This window comes from Procambarus clarkii, chromosome 35 (genome assembly GCF_040958095.1).
Source record: "Procambarus clarkii isolate CNS0578487 chromosome 35, FALCON_Pclarkii_2.0, whole genome shotgun sequence".
Classification (NCBI taxonomy): domain Eukaryota; kingdom Metazoa; phylum Arthropoda; class Malacostraca; order Decapoda; family Cambaridae; genus Procambarus; species Procambarus clarkii.
Window position 1 is genome coordinate 12,691,255 of NC_091184.1, and position 14,081 is coordinate 12,705,335.

A 14,081-nucleotide genomic window follows, 5' to 3' on the forward strand; every position below is an offset into this window, starting at 1 on the left:
GTTCTGCCAGTTGTGACCGATTTATTTGATGACCAATTTCATTCTATCATGACATAGTTAGGGATGGGTATGCATTCTCCAGGAGGTTACACCAAAATCAGATAATAACCAAAAAGAGACGAGAAAAAAAATCCCCCCCCCCAAAAAAATTATTTTTTGAACATTAACCCCTTAACTGTGCGGCATCTAAATATGAACCCCCCCCTTCCCTAGTGCGCAGGAAATAAAACCTCTAGAAAAAATTCTTTTCTGTTTTAAAAGTGTCAAAAACCCTTCCCTGAGTATGGGTATAGTAACAGAAGGTCGAAATTGTACGTACTTTGGCTGCTATGGGGTCCGTAAGTTCGTGCGTGATGGCATCATTCCCTGGTCTCCCGTGGTGTACATCCCCGGGGCCGGTAGGGTGCTTGGGACAGGATGCACGAGTTGCATCCTGTCCCGAGCGCACCCCAGATGTGGGCCTGCATGCGCGTTGCGCAGTTATTAATTAAAGTGTTAAAAATATAATAGCATATTAACATTAGGCAATACATTTTTATGATATATAACAAAATAGAGCATAATAACATATTATTATTGGTATTATTATGTACTGTATTACTATACAGGCACCAGCTGCATATCCACTTTGTGGACACTTCTTGCTACTATTCTTCTTTGTACATTGGACAAGTGCTTGCATCTCTTTATTACTGCATTATCCCTCAGTTCAAGTTAATAGGAGCTGTTCTCCTTATCAACAAAATATTCTCCTTGTTAAAATTGTCTAAAGTACATTTCTGAAAACATTGCGATGACGCTTAAGCCAATAAGTTGGAGATTTGTTTTAACATTTAATATTAATTTTCACATAATTAAAATATTTTTTCCCAGGCCCAGCTTTTACAGCCCAGGCTGTAGCAGCTTAACCCTTAAACTGCGCATGGGGTATATATACGCCATGTCCCACGGTGCGCATGACGTACATATACGCCATAGGGTGCCAGGCCCGATTCAAATGGCCTGCGGCTACACGGGGTTCACATTAGCTTCCTCAGGGCTCTTGTAACAAGACGCCATTTAAAAAAAAAAAATCGTGGGCAATATACTCAGGTGTAAGAGGCACAGTACTGTTGGAGCAACCAAGGCTGCTGCACGCAGCATGAGCGAACAGCATTGCTGTTCAGCTTGTGACCACAGCATTACCAAAAAATGTCAAAATAAATATATAATTGCTATTATTTAGCGATGACAATATTACAGATGACCCCTGACTGTAATATAAATAACCAGGGTTGTGATAATAGCAGGATTGTTGTAATAATTAGCACTGTGGGACGACTGATGCTGATAGAAGAATGGAGATAGCATCGTTTACTGACTGTGTGGCCACCTGTTATTGTCTGCATTCACCATACCAGCTCAGTGGTTCTCTATGGTGAACACAAATGTAGATACTTATATATAATGTGTGCATTAGTGTAATAACAGCAAAAGGATTATGCTGGGTGGAGCCATTTGGGTGATGGAGGTGATGTCGTCTGCATAATTTGTCTAGCTGTTTAGAGGGTGGTCACTATGCTCTTTGGGCACTCTACAAGCTTAGGTGTACAGGTACAGTGCATACAACATGTAGATACTTATATATAATATGTGTATATATGGGGAGCCGGTCGGCCGAGCGAACAGCACGCTGGACTTGTGATCCTGGGTTCGATCCCAGGCGCCGGCGAGAAACAATGGGCAGAGTTTCTTTCACCCTATGCTCCTGTTACCTAGCAGCAAAATAGGTACCTGGGTGTTAGTCAGCTGTCACGGGCTGTTTCCTGGGGGTGGAGGCCTGGTCGAGGACCGGGCCGCGGGGACACTAAAAACCCCTGAAATCATCTCAAGATACTCTCAAGAAATGGTAATAACACTGCAAACAGTATTGTTGGGGGAGAAAGTTTAGTGCGTGTGACCTTGAATGAGTGAGGGAGCCTCCAGCTGTGTGTATAGCGACGACTCTTAGTGCCTGAGCTAACTATATCAGCTTAGCTGTACAGTTGTGGTGAACAAAATATATACATACTTATATATAAAACGTCTGTATATAGTGTAATAACACCACAAATGGTATTGTTGGGGGAGAGAGTTTAGTGCGTGTGAACTTGAATGAGTGAGGGAGCCGCCAGCTGACTGTGTGTATAGCGACAACTTGTAGTGCCTGAACTAACTATATCAGCTTAGCTGTACAGTTGTGGTGAACAAAATATATACATACTTATATATAAAACGTCTGTATATAGTGTAATAACACCACAAATGGTATTGTTGGGGGAGAGAGTTTAGTGCGTGTGAACTTGAATGAGTGAGGGAGCCGCCAGCTGACTGTGTGTATAGCGACAACTTGTAGTGCCTGAACTAACTATATCAGCTTATCTGTACAGTTGTGGTGAACAAAACATGTTGATTCTTATATATAATGTCTCTATATTTTGAATAAAACATAAAACAGGATGGTGGGAGGAAAAAGTGGGCGAGTGAGGCGCTGTTGAGGGAGTGGCAGCGAGTGGCTGGCTGGTGTGTGGCGGTCACTCCTTGTTGCTTTTCGACTCTCAATACCAACTTAGTGGTTCGTTATGGTGCACAAAACATGCAGATACTTATATATAACCTGTGTATAGAGTGTAATAGCAGTGAAACTATTTGTTTATTGTTTTATGAACATAATTGAATCACTAATATGCACATCATACTTTTGAGTATAGCGATTATTCATTACTTTTATTATATAAATATATTACAATACACACTATTGAATAATATTACGGCAAAAAACTAAGAAAAAATCATTCAGAGACATAGAAATAATTAAGTGATAATATCTTTGCGGCAACTCCCACCTGTCAGCGCGGGTGACGCTGACTGGCTCTGACGACCGCTCTGTCAACGCCCACTTTTTGCCAAACTTCCTCGTTCAATTGTGGCCAAAATGTCACCTACTATTTTTTTTTTTCCCGTGCTCAGGGAACACATACTAGTACAGTATTAACATTTTAAGAAGACGAAATAATTTGTTAGAATTTTTTTTCTTGCACACATGCGTGTAAATGTCCTCAGGACCCCTGAGCAGTGGAAGGGTTAAGGGTTAATGCACATGGTTTGCATTATGTAGGCTATTAGAGAGGGTAGGGGAGGCAGTCGAGAACCCGCCCATAACCCCCCTTCCCCATTCCAGCCCACCCTCCTTACTCCTGCCCATCTTCCTTACTCCTGCCCAATCTTCCTTACTCCTGCCCAATCTTCCTTACTCCTGCCCACCCTCCTTATTCCTGTCTATCCTCCTTATTCCTGCCCACCCTCCTTACTCCTGCCCATCGTCCTTATTCCTGACTACCCTCTTTACTCCTGGCCACCCTCCTTATTCCTGCCCATCCTCCTTATTCCTGCCCACCCTCCTTACTCCTGCTCACCCTCCTTATTCCTGCCCACCCTCCTTACTCCTGCTCACCCTCCTTACTTTTGCTCAAAGCACAATACCTAAACAAAATTATTTAATTTTTCTAAACATTTACTATGTTTTGGTGGGAAAATTTTTGTCATAGAAACCTTAAATTTGTTTTATTTTGCCCTAATAGGTAATACTGCTTCCAGTCTCTGCTCGGCTACCCAGGACGATAGCAAACACAACTTCTGCCCATTAATGATGGTAAGGACAATTTTATTCTTACTGTATTACCAGTGTGTGTGTTTATCATGTTGATGTCAATAACCAGTGATTGTGAGTGTATTAATCAAAATATTTTCATTAACTAGTATATTAATGTTGGTGTTGTCTTTTATCACTGGGATAAGCGAGTTTAGTGAGCATCAGTCCGGTGCTATGGTGATTGTTTTTATCTTTTCTGATAGACTTAATAGTATCATTAACGTTTATCTCTGATATGGTACCTGGAGTACCTGGAGAGAGTTTTGGGAGTTCTTTTACTCCCCGAGCCCGACCTGGGGTCTGGCTTGACTTGTGATAACTTGGTCCAACAGGCTGTTGCTTGAAGCAGCCTGCAGGCCCACATATCCACTATAGCCTGGTTGGTCCGGCACTACTTGCAAGAACCTGTCCATGTGCCTCTTGAATACATCCACCTTCGTTCTGGCAATATTTCTAATTCGGTGTTGAACAGCTGTGGACCCCTAATGTTTAGACAGTGCAATCTGATTGTGTCTAGAGCACCTCTACTCTTCACTGGTTCTATTCTGCATTTCCTTCCATACCTTTCGCTCCAGTATGTTGTTATTCTACTGTGCAAATTTGGGATCTGGCCTTCAAGTATCTTCCATGTATTTGATACCTTTCTCTTCTCCTTTCCAAAGAGTGCATTTTAAAAGCTTTGAGACGGTCCCAGTAATTTATTTAGATGTTTTATCATTTCTATGTATGCCGTATTTATTCTGTGTATTTCCTCTAATTCAGAGATCTCTCCTGGTCTGTAAGGGGAAGTGAGTACCAAGAAATACTTAAGATGGGACAGCATTAGTGATTTAAATAGTATTAGCATTGCTGGTCCCTGGAACGTTCTCATAAACCATCCTGCCATTTTCCTGGCTGCCACTATATTTGCTCAGTTATGTTCACTAAATGTCAGGTTGTCAGACATCATAATTCCCAGGTCTTTTACCTGTCGCTTTCCTTCAACGAGTAGGTCTGTTTGCATCCTGTACCCTGTTTTGTTTAAGCTCCTCGTTTCCACCATACCAAAATACTGTAGAAACCCACTAATCCGGAATCCGCCAATCCAGAAAAACGCCCTCATTTGGCAAAAATCGTGGCCGGATAAAGATATCTCCCTCTCCGGCCAAAATGTCCATGGAAGCCGAACTAGCGGATATTTGGCTGGATCAGCGGCCTAACACTCGTTGTACACCACCACCAGGAAGGGAGGGAATCATGAAGGGAGGGAGTCACTCTCACTGCTGCTCACTTTCTCTGTCCTGCCCACATTCACTGCCTCCCTCCCTCCCTAAGAGATTCTTCTGTAGGTGGCAGTAGATTGCCAGCCAGAGATAGCCTGGAGAATTTCCATCTAATACAATAAAGGAGTCATGAAACAAGTATTTTTATTACTTTTTATTATCCTAATAATATTACTAAACAAAATCTGTAACCAAAAATATATACATGATGATGTACAGTGTGTTTTCACTTGAAAGAACTATATGAGGTGAGGCTGGTTATTTCACCTCGGAATTCGTTCTACCTGTCGGCCCCAGGCTGTCCCTCCCCTTAATGTGAAAATAACAGAGGTCCTACATCCACTATCAACTAAACAATATTCACAGAAAATCTATTTATTATGTATTTATTATTTTGAACATGGCACATGATAGAACAGTCATTGGTAAACAATTCCATATCAAAATCATAACTATGTGATGGTTATTGGTGGCTGCAAATATGATGTATTGGCCAGGATTTCCATAAGCCAAATGTATCAGTCTATATAAATATTCATAAACAATTCATTTACAGTATTATGAATTAATTTTCACTCTGGCATTTGATAGAACAATCATTTACAAACAATTTGGAATAAAAATGCTACGAATTTGAGCATTAATGAATCCAGTCAAGCAAAATCACATAATTTTCTCAACAAACTGACAAGAGGAGGGGCCGTTGTCGGGCCGCTGGTGGTAGGGGGAGGGAGGGAGGGGCCGGTCACTGGTAGTCCGGTGTGGGAGGGGGGGGTGGTTGTAGAATGTTAGCGGTAGAGGAGTTGGGGTGGGGAGTGGTGGCCAGACTGGCAGGCCTTGGGCCAGACCAGGCTTAGGGCCAGACCGGGCCTCAGGCCTGGCCCAGGCCTTTTCAGGATTGCGCAGCAGAAAATAACATGATGTTTAACAGTGATAAATTCCAGGTACTCTGGTACGGCAAAAATGAGGATCTGAAACATAATACAGGGTACAAAACATAATTGAATCTGCCCATAGTAGGAAAACAGCATGTCAAGGATTTGGGAATAATGATGTCCGACGACCTAACGTTTAGGGAGCATAACCAAGCAAATATTGCGGCAGCCAGAAAAATGATACGATGGATATCGTGAACTTTCAAATCCAGGGATCCCATCACGATGGTTGTACTCATCAAGTCACTTGTGTTGTCCCGTCTTGAGTATTGCTCAGTACTCGCTTCCCCCCTTCAGAGCAGGGGAGATTGCTGAAATAGAGGGAATACAGAGAACATATATGGCACGCATAGACGCAATAAAGCACCTAAATTATTGGGATCGTCTCAAAGCTCTCCAAATGTACTCGCTAGAAACGAGACGAGAGAGATACCAAATGATATACACATGGAAAATACTGGAGTGCCAGGTCCCAAATCTACACAGTAAAATAAGAACATACTGAGTGAACGATATGGAAGAAAATGCAGAATAGAACCAGTGAAGAGCAGAGGTGCCATAGGCACAATCAGAGAACACTGTATAAACATCAGAGGTCTGCGATTGTCCAACGTCCTCCCAGCGGGCATAAGAAATATTGCCGGAACAACCGTGGACATCTTCAAGAGGAAACTAGATTGCTTCCTCCAAGGAGTGCTGGACCAACTGGGCTGTGGTGGGTATGTGAGCCTGCAGGCCGCTCCAAGCAACAGCCTAGTGGACCAAACTCTCAAAAGTCAAGCCTGGCCTCGGGCCGTGCTTGAGGAGTAGAAGAACTCCCAGAACCCCATCAAGCAGGCCAGACCTCAGGCCAAACTTCAGACCAGGCCTGAGGCCAGACCTCAGGCCAGGCCTCGGCCAGACCATTCCAGGCCTCGGGTCAGACCAGCCCAGACCTCAGGCCAGACCTCAGGCCAGGCCTCAGACAAGGCCTCAGACAAGGCCTCAGAGCAGGCCACAGAGCTGGCCTCAGGCCAGACCTCAGCCCAGACCTCAAGCCAGACCTAGAGCCAGACCTCAGACCAGGTCTCAGATTAGGCTTCAGCTCAGGTTCCACCTTAGACAAGGCCTCAGGATAGACCTCAGACCAGGCCTCAGGCCAGACCTCAGACCCAGACCTTGACCCGTCTCAGATAATGTTGACTGCGTAGAGGCTAGCTGCTTTTTTACCCCCCCCCCCCCCAATGCATCACCCTCACCACTAACATCACCATTTATTATGAATTCTTCATTTTGACTATGGAATATGATAGAGCTGTGTGTTACAAACAACTGAAATGGTAACATTTACTCAGCTAATTTGATGAAAAGCAGACAGTGAGTGAACTATCTAGGTGGAGCACGGAGGCGCCAGTCACTTGTTGCCATTTAGATGATAACTCTGGCCAGAGCTCTCCACTGACACAACCTGCCTCCCCTGACACCACTATTACTCCATCTTCCCTGACAACTTCCACCACTGACACAACCTGCCTCCCCTGACACCACTGTTACTCCATCTTCCCTGACAACTTCCCCCACTGACACAACCTGCCTCCCCTGACACCACTATTACTCCGTCTTCCCTGACAACTTCCACCACTGACACAACCTGCCTCCCCTGACACCACTGTTACTCCATCTTCCCTGACAACTTCCACCACTGACACAACCAGCCTCCCCTAACACCACTATTACTCCATCTTCCCTGACAACTTCCCCCACTGACACAACCTGCCTCCCCTGACACCACTATTACTCCATCTTCCCTGACAACTTCCACCACTGACACAACCTGCCTCCCCTGACACCACTATTACTCCATCTTCCCTGACAACTTCCCCCACTGACACAACCTGCCTCCCCTGACACCACTATTACTCCTTCCCTGACAACTTCCACCACTGACACAACCTGCCTCCCCTGACACCACTATTACTCTGTCTTCCCTGACAACTTCCCCCACTGACAACCTCCCTTCCATGAGAATAACTTACACCACCTGCCCCCTAACAATAAACCCTAACTATTCATACCACTTGCCCCCTGACAACAACTCTCACCAATGACTCCTGACACAATTTTATCATCCTTCAACCATTTCTCCCTGGAAACAATTGGTAAGCATAATAAAACACTGTATAACTGTTTACACTTTGAATCATAATTGATGAAGACCTCCTCTGACGCTCGGTCTCGGTGACAACTTGGACTAATATTCCTCGCTTAACCCTCAAACCGCACATATCATATATAAATGATATCAGTGACAAAACCGAAACCGCTCACATCATTTATATATGATTTCGTGTCTAGCGCTATAATTTAAACGCCCCGCCTGGGATAGGGGCAGCTATAGTACAGCCACGACCGATAGTTGCCAGATGCCACCTAGAAAAAAAATCCAGGCCAACATTCTTGGGTGTTACAGCGTCAGTATTGAGCAAGCCACCAAGGCTGGCGCACGCAGCACGAGCTCACAGAACCGCTGTTCAGCTTGTGACCACAGCATCGCCTACAAATACCATAATATAAATGATACTGCTATTATTTAGCAGTGATAGTATTACTGAAGCCCCCTGACTGTGAAAAAATTGACCAGGATTCTGATAATAGCAGGATTGTGGTGATATTTAGCGCTGTGCTCCATGGAGGGAGGAGTAATGCTGTGGGAGGGAGGGTTGTGGCGTCGTTTTCTGACTGTGTGTGGTCACCATTTATTGACTGCACTCACCATACCAGCTTAGTGGTTCGCCATGGTGAACACAAATGTAGATACTTATATATAACGTGTGTATAGTGTGAGATAACAGCGAGAGGAGTAGGTTGGGAGCCGACATTTTGGTGAGGGAGGAGCGTCGTCTGCACGACTTATCATGTTGTTTACTGATGACCACGATGGTCTTTGGGCACCATACCAGCTTATTTGTTCAGGTATGGTGAATAAAGCAGGTAGATACTTATATATAATGTGTGTATATAGCGTAATAACACCACAAACAATATTGTTGTTGGAGAAATATTAGTGCGTCTGGCCTTGAGGGCGGCCGCCGATCAGCTGACTGTGTGAGTAGCTACGTCTTATGGCCTTTACTCACCATACAAGCTTAGATGTACAGTTATGGTGAACAAAACATGTAAATACGTATATATAACATCTGTGTATAGTGAATAAATACAGAAAGAGTATTGTGGGAGGTAAATGAGGGTGAGTGAGGTGGTGTTGAAGGAGGGAGTGGCAGTGAGTGGCTCGCTGGTGTTTGGCGGTCACTCCTCGTTGCTTTTTGACTCACAAGACCAACTTAGTAGTTCGTTATGGTGTACAAAACATGCAGATACTTATATATAACCTGTGTATATAGTGTAACAACAGCAAAACTATTTGTTTATTGTTTTATGAACATAATAATTGAATCACTAATACGCATACCATAATTTTGAGTACAGCGATGGTTCACACATTTTATAATATAAATATACCACAATTCACTGTATGGAATAATATTACTGCAAAAAAACTAAGAAAAAATCAATCAAGAGACATTGAAATAATTAGGTAATAATATATTTGTGGCAACTGCCGTCTGACAGCTCGGGCGGAGTAGACCTCGTCTGGCGAAGGCTCTGCCAATGCCCCTTTTTTGCCACACTTCCCTACCCTATTGCGGCTAAAATATGCCACCTACAATTTTTTTGTTATTTTTTCCGTGATCAGGGAACAAAAATGGACACTTCTATAAGAAGAAAGAATTTTTTGGATTTTTTTTTTTTTGTTGAGCCTGTGGGTGTGAATTCCATTTGGGCCCCTAGCGGTTTGAGGGTTAATTGAACATTTTATATGTTCTACTGAACATTTAGTAACGAATTCAATTTGTTTGGATCTTCCGGGAATTCGCTAGAGCGGGGTTTTTTAGAGTGAGGATGCACTGTATGTCACCTACGATTTTATTATTATTTTTGCAGTGATCAGGGAACATAAATGAACACCTTTATAAAACGAAAAACAATTTGGATTTTTTTTGTGGTGCCTGGTGGTGTTGCAGGGCAATAGCCCTTAGCGGTTTAAGGGTTAATGAAACGTGGTTGAAAGAGGATACAACAAACTCTTTAACATAACAAACTACTTGGCAATTCATAACTGTTGGCCAATCCAAAGAGGTGGTAATACAGTACTACCACCAAAATCTGACTTCCTTAAAAGTAATTCAAACTAGAGACACCTGTGGCGAGTATATATTTGCCTGTTTCAGAGTCAAGGGTACCGAGGCTGACTTGACTATGGGAGCAGTTACAGAATGCCTAACACTGAGGTTGCTGAATTCAACTTTAATCTTAGAAATGTAATACTAGCCAACAAACTTAAAGGGGCCCGGTGACGGTGGAGATTTCTCCATATATGAAATACAAGTATAGTGAAAATTTTTAAACAAATCTCCCATTATTTGGCATCAGCGTCGTGAAAATTTCATCCGAATATGTCAAGAAATAGGTTTTTGACGAATTTTCAAAAAGTAAATGCGTTCTTGATGGGCGGCAACTGATACTGATAATAATGATAACACCTCCTATTTACTGGCACTCAGGAATAAAGATGCAAACAACTGTCCGATGCACAAAGAAGACAAGTACAGTACAACCTCAATTCAATGTACCTGAATTTGCCGTATCTCTGGCTAAGTCGCACACTTCACAGGCTGGATTTATTCACCCGGTTTGGTTTACTCTGGTTCGCTGAAGCGGCGGGATGTGCGGATTTGCTTAAGATGTTGGGTCAGAGTTCACTGATTGGTGGAAAACTTTTCTATTCTATCTCAGATAACAATTAATAATTCCTTCTTATGACAAGTTGATCACACACGTGGACAAGTGGTCCACAAGCTTACGATGTTGGGATAGTTTACAGACTGGTGTAAAACTTTCCCATTCTATCACAGGTTATAATTAATAATTCCTTCATATTACAAGTTGGATCACACAAGTGGACCACACAACAAGGGAACCATATGAACCAAACACCAGCCAGAATGGTCCACACAACAAGTGAAGCATATTAACCAAACACCAGCCAGAATGGTCCACACAACAAGTGAAGCATATTAACCAAACACCAGCCAGAGTGGTCCACACAAGTGAACGTCTGTGTTTCCATGATTTTCATTCACTGATTTGTGGCGCACGTATCTTTGTAGATTACAGTACTTACTTTAAAGGCTGAAGCGTGAATAGCTAGCTAATATGTTGAAATCTTCATATATACATTTTCTGTGATGAAACAATATGAGTGAGGGTGGACAGATAAGGGAATACTGTACTGTAAACCTCACTTTACAGTGAAGTTTCACTCGCTTTCATCTGTGTCGTCATAGTTCAGTGCCCCATGACTTTGAAAGTTTCAGATTAATAAATCATTTCTAAAACTGGTGCTCTAATAGCTCTTTATTATCCTAATTAAACTAAACTAAATAAAAGAAAAAAATGTACTGTATCTGATATCTGCTATTACAGTGATATCTGTGCTGTAATAGATATCTGCTATTTGAGAAATTATTCATGTTATTGGCATAACAACTCTAGCGCGAGTGGACGGGTCTAATCCGTGTGCACACCACCATGCGTATTTTGTTCGATTTCGTCGCCACATTTCAGTGACTCATGGCTTCGAAATAATAAAATTAAAAAATCAGTTCTGAAATAAGTATTTTTTTTAGCGCTTATTATTGTAATAATCACTAAACTAAATATGTAACCCAAAAGCATATAATTTGATGTAAATACAATATTTGAGAGAAATTTATGTAACTGGCTCTGGCTTGAACACCAGCCTACTGTAGGGTGTATAGACCTAGTCTGCGTTCATTCAGTAGGCACCCAGTGCCATTAGCTTGGTCTGCGAGGGATGTGTTTGTCCCCCGGTGGAAGAATAATTGTGGAATTTACCATTTTTGTACTACAGCTGTATTGTTATACAACAAGATGTCTCAGTGGCTTGCTAATAGTGCCTTATTAGTGCTGAAAATGAATCAATATTTTGCAAGAACTAGAGGCAGAAAATCAACCAGCACAGCCATACCCAGCATGAGCACAGCCATACCTATTACGAGCACAGCTGTACCCCTGTACCCAGCACGAGCATAGCTGTACCCAGCACAAGCACAGCCATACCTAGTACGAGCACAGCTGTACCCAGCATGAGCACAGCCATACCTAGTACAAGCACAGCTGTACCCAACACAAGCACAGCCGTACCCAACACAAGCATAGCTGTACCCAGCACGAGCACAGCCGTACCCAGCACGAGCACAGCAGTACCCAGCACGAGCACAGCAGTACCCAGCACGAGCACAGCCGTACCCAGCACGAGCACAGCTGTATCCAGCACGAGCACAGCTGTACCCAGCACGAGCATAGCTGTACCCAGCACAAGCACAGCCATACCTAGTACGAGCACAGCTGTACCCAGCATGAGCACAGCCATACCTAGTACAAGCACAGCTGTACCCATCACGAGCATAGCTGTACCCAGCACGAGCACAGCCATACCTAGTACAAGCACAGCTGTACCCATCACGAGCATAGCTGTACCCAGCACGAGCACAGCCATACCTAGTACAAGCACAGCTGTACACATCACGAGCATAGCTGTACCCATCACGAGCACAGCCATACCTAGTACAAGCACAGCTGTACCCATCACGAGCATAGCTGTACCCAGTACAAGCACAGCCGTACCCAACACAAGCACAGCCGTACCCAACACAAGCATAGCTGTACCCAGCACGAGCACAGCCGTACCCAGCACGAGCACAGCAGTACCCAGCACGAGCACAGCCGTACCCAGCACGAGCACAGCTGTATCCAGCACGAGCACAGCTGTACCCAGCACGAGCACAGCCGTACCCAGCACGAGCACAGCTGTATCCAGCACGAGCACAGCTGTACCCAGCACGAGCAAAGCTATACCCAGCACGATTACAACAGTAGCTAGCACCTGTACAACAGCAGCCAGCACCAGCTCAGAAGCAGCTGAGGCAAACACAGCAGCAGCGAGCGCCAGCAAACCTGATGCAAACATCTAAGAACATCCTGTGTGGAGTGTACAGTTAGAACAATTGTTAAATTTAAGTACATAGTGTTAATGTGTTATGATTAAGGTTGCAGTAATTTTAGTGTACAAAAGTTTCATAACCTGTTTTATAGTACTCAACATACAGCACAGTATGTAAAAGTGACCATGTCTTTTTGGGAATAAAGTATGCAATGCGTTATAATCTGGAAGAAAATATGATGGTCAATGCAATTGAAAAACCTGACTTTAAGAGAGGACATTATGGCAACCTTAGAAAAAATTTAAGTGAGTATAATTGGACAGACTTGTTGCTAGGCAAGGAAGTGAATGAGATGTATGTCAAGTTTTGTGAAATACAGTGGTACCTCGAGTAACGAATTTAATCCGTTCCATGTTCGTCATGTGAAACGGACGTCATACAAAACGAGTGTCCCCCATGTAACCAGTGTGATGCACTGTGTTTATTGTGAAATTCCCCCAGTGTGCATGACATCAAATGTTCCTCAAAATATAATTTTTCTTTGTAAAATGATAAATTTCCTTCCCTGAACATGTCTATGTAAAAATAATTATCAAATTCCACTTTGGCTGTGAGGGCGTGGACAAGGTGCGCTGTGACGTCATCAGGGGCTGGTCGCCCATGTGTGAAGCTCCCAGACACGGTCGCGCAGGCCATTCAAGCACCGCGTGTTGCCACAAATATATTTTCAAATATTTTTTCTATGTATTTCCAATGCGGTTTTATTTGCTTCTTTTAACGTATATGATGCATATTTGTGACCTTTACAATATGTATACAGTAGAATGTTCATAATTTTCCATGGAACTGTGATACATGTGTCAGTAAGGTGTCCACAATAAATGTTTATTGTCACAATATTGTGTGGTAAAAATTCACTAAAATTACAATATGTACAGTTTCACATACTATTTACACAGTAACACACTGTATTACACACTCAGTACTTTGGAGGTGCGTAATAGTCAACGAAGTAGTCCATGGTACACAGTGCGACTTTGCTCTCCTTGCACCAGCTACAGATACATTTTCGTTTCCTGTTTCATCGTTCTGTGTGCTTGTAAATAACGCACTCGCGTTCACCCTTGGCTTTAGTACTTGTAGGTGGTAT

General features: G+C 43.2%; 1 long non-coding RNA gene across 1 annotated transcript in view; it reads left to right on the forward strand.

Moving 5' to 3' along the window:
• Positions 1–14,081, forward strand: part of LOC138371231 (uncharacterized) — a 46,677-nt gene that overhangs the window by 16,402 nt on the left and 16,194 nt on the right. The window contains exon 2 of the long non-coding RNA XR_011230351.1: positions 3,600–3,670. This is a non-coding gene — a long non-coding RNA (uncharacterized lncRNA). The remainder of the gene's footprint in view (positions 1–3,599; positions 3,671–14,081) is intronic.